This window comes from Pongo pygmaeus, chromosome 23, assembly GCF_028885625.2.
Source record: "Pongo pygmaeus isolate AG05252 chromosome 23, NHGRI_mPonPyg2-v2.0_pri, whole genome shotgun sequence".
Taxonomy (NCBI): domain Eukaryota; kingdom Metazoa; phylum Chordata; class Mammalia; order Primates; family Hominidae; genus Pongo; species Pongo pygmaeus.
This window is the reverse complement of record NC_085931.1, coordinates 16780253-16783953: the sequence shown is the minus strand read 5'-3', so window position 1 is coordinate 16783953 and position 3701 is coordinate 16780253. Positions and strand designations below refer to the sequence as shown.

The window sequence follows — 3701 nt, the reverse complement described above, 5'->3', positions numbered from 1 at the left end:
AAAGCTTCTGTTTTCTTTTTATTTGAAAATATTTCCCTTTTCACCATAGGTCTCAATGGGCTCAGAAATATCTCTTTGCAAGATTCTACAAAATGACTGTTTAGAAAACGGCTGGATCCAAATTACACCATTATGGCTCACACACTGCAGACTCAACCTCCCCAGGGTTAGGCTATTCCTCAAGGGATCCTACAGCCTCGGCCTCCCAAAGTGTTGGGGTTACAGGCGTGAGCCACCAGCACCCGGCCTGGGTTAATATATCTGGTCTCACTACGTCTTAACCACACACCCATGAAGAACTCAAGTCAAGAGAGAGTTGGCAAGAGACTCAGCATTCTCTCCCGAAAGCAGTGAGGTGGATGGCAGACGTGTGTCCCGAGCTCCTGGGGTTTTAGGTGACCATGTGTAGAGGAGAGATTTCCAATGTTTCCAGAGAGGCATGAGCCACAGTTATTCGGGGCATCCGAACACGAGATGGGGTTTCTGACAGCAATTTAAGGCCAGGAAGGGCCAGAATCTGCCAAGGCCCATGTCCCAGGGTGGGGCCAATGGAACCCAAGGTAGAGGGAGTCAGCTGTCCTCACAGAGAGGACTCCAGCCCTAGGCCCCGCTGTGCAGACCAAATCAGAAGGAAGAGAGTCCTAAGGTCCTACATGCCACATCCCTCCACTGAACTTGGGAGTGGATCTGTTTCAAAACATGAGGTGACTTTCGCTTTGCAATGGATCACAAGGGGCCGGGCTTTCCAGAGTCGGCAGGATAAAGAAGTCATTCTGGCTCGGCCACCCCCATCCGCCGGTAACTGGTGAATTTAAAGGAGCCGAGGCTGGCCGGGCCGGAGCCGCTACAGGGGGGACGGTGGTGGGTGGGGTGGGGGTTTCCTGAGGCCCTGCAGAAATTGGGCCTTTGCCTCGAGGATGACAGTGCTGCAGGAACCTTTCCAGGCTGCTATATGGCAAGCACTAAACCACTATGCTTACCGAGATGGGGTTTTCCTCACAGAACGCCTTTATGCAGAAGTACACTCAGAAGAAGCCTTGTTTTTAATGGCGACCTGTTCTTACCTCCCAGGAAAGGCCTATAAAGCATATAGACTCTTGAAAAGACACAGTTGTCCTACACCACAATGCAAATACCTGCTTGCAAAATGTTGTGTTGATCTCAGTAAGCTTGCAGACTGGGAACAAATCTTATCTGGTGGAGTGTTTAATAAGCAGAAAAGCCATGATGATATTGTTGCTGAGTTTGGTGATTCAGTTTGCTTTCCCCTTCCATTGTTGGGACGTGTATATTGCAAGACAGATCGGCTTGCCAAAGGATAAGAATGTTACCAAAAGAGACTTAGTTTAAATCCTTTCCTCTGGTATCCCTTTGAATCATTATGTGAAATAGGTGAAAAGCGAGATCCTGACCAAACATTTAAATTCACATCTTTACAGAACTTTAGCAACTGTCTGCCCAACTCTTGCACAACACAAGTACCTAATCACAGTTTTTGTCACAGACAGCCTGAGACCATTCTTATGGAAACACCCCAGGACACAATTGAATTAAACAGAGTCAATTTAGAATCTTTCAATTCAAAGTACTCCTTGAATACGGATTCCCCAGTGTCTTTTATTGATTCAGCTGTAATTTCACCTGAAACTATCCCACTGGGAACAGGAACTTCCATATTATCTAAACAGGTTCAAAATAAACCAAAAACTGGTCAAAGTTTATTAACAGGACCAGCAGCTCTTAGTCCATTTACCCCAAGTTTTGGGATTTTGCCATTAGGAACCCCAAGTCCTGGAGATGGATCTTATTTACAAAACTACACTAATACACTTTCTGTAATTGATATGCCATCCACTGGAGCCCCTTCAAAAAAGTCTGTTGCCAGAATTGGCCAAACTGGAGCAAAGTCTGTCTTCTCACAGAGTGGAAATAGCCGAGAGGTAACTACAATTCTTTCACTAACAGAAAGTTCTGGTCCATAAATAACTACAACACCTCAGGTAATGAGCCCCACTATGACATCTCCCCCAAATGCACGGCATCGAAGAAGTTCATGACTCTTTACTAGTGACAGTTCCACAACCAAGGAGAATAGGAAGAAATTAAAAATGAAGTTTTCACCTAAAATCCCAAACAGAAAAACAAAAAGTAAAACAAATAAAGGAGGAATAACTCAATCTAATATAAATGACAACCTGGAAATTACAAAATTGGACCCTTCCATCAATTCAGAAGAGGAAATATCCACAATCACACCTCAGATTCAGGCTTTTCATCTACAAAAAGCAGCAGCAGAAGGCTTGATGAGCCTTCTTCTGAAAGGGGGAAAGGTTATTTAGATTTATGTTCATACCACTGCAAAGAAGCTATAAATATTTTGAGCCATCTACCTTCTCACCACTTCAATACTGGTTGGGTACTTTGCCAAATTGGAAGGTCCTATTTTGAACTTTCAGAGTACATGCAAGCTGAAAGAATATTCTCAGAGGTTAGAAGGATTGAGAATTATAGAGTCGAAGGCATGGAAATCTACTCTACAACACTTTGGCATCTTCAAAAAGATGTCGCTCTTTCATTTCTGTCAAAAGACTTAACAGACACGGATAAAAATTCGCCAGAGGCCTGGTGTGCTGCAGGGAACTGTTTCAGTCTGCAACAGGAACACGATATTGCAATTAAATTCTTCCAGAGAGCTATCCAAGTGGATCCAAATTATGCTTATGCCTATACTTTATTAGGGCGAGAGTTTGTCTTAACTGAAGAATTGGACAAAGCATTAGCTTGTATTCAAAATGCTATCAGAGTCAGTCCTAGACATTACAATGCATGGTAAGAGGTAATGAATTGTAAAGACAAAGTCTTGTTGATGGTGCTGGTAGTCACTAATTTTTCATGTTAGATAGCTCTTTACTGTCATGAATTTGGTTACTAATACTTAGGAATGGTACATACTGGTCAATAACTTCAAACTAACTTTTTTTATGAAATGTATGTCTTTAAAAAACTCTTCAGTTAATTAATGATAATAGAATACGAGATGCTTATACTCAACAGTTTCAGTCTTCTACAAAACTTTTGCAGATACTGTAGTTGTGTTTTGTTTGTTTGCTTGTTTAGTTTTGTTACTTGATTTGTTACTGTTTCTTCGAACACAAAAATGGTGATTGGGACAAAAAGTGCTTGGGAAATTGGAAAGGAATAGCATAATTCACTTATTGGATAATAGAAAAAAACACTGAAAAAGTACACTAGCTGCTTTTTGACAATGTTCCGGTTTATTGAGTTACTATTAAGAACTTAATGTATCCTTTATTTAGCAGTATCTCTGTTTTACTTTTTTGTATTTGTGTATAAGTAGACACATAGGAAATTACTACCCAGGTAATATTGTTATCAACAGAATAACATATGAAAAAGTTTGGTCCTACTTCTGCCTCAACACCATACTTACTGTTGACATTTATTGTATTTCTCTGGACTGACTTAAAAGTTTAAATATCAAGAGAAGGCAAGGCATGGTGGTTCATGCCTGTCATCCCAGCACTTTGGGAGGCCAAGGCGGGCAGATCACAACGTCAAGATATCGAGACCATATTGTGAAACCCCGCCTATATTAAAAGTATAAAAATTAGTTGGGCATGGTGGCAGGCGCCTGTAGTCCCAGCTACTCAGGAGGCTGAGGAAGGATAATCGCTTGAACC

General features: G+C 41.7%; 1 pseudogene; it reads left to right on the top strand.

Annotated features, from left to right (window-relative positions):
- Positions 1 to 917: 917 nt before the first annotated feature.
- LOC134739285 (cell division cycle protein 27 homolog) lies at positions 918 to 2821 on the top strand (annotated as a pseudogene).
- Positions 2822 to 3701: the final 880 nt, after the last annotated feature.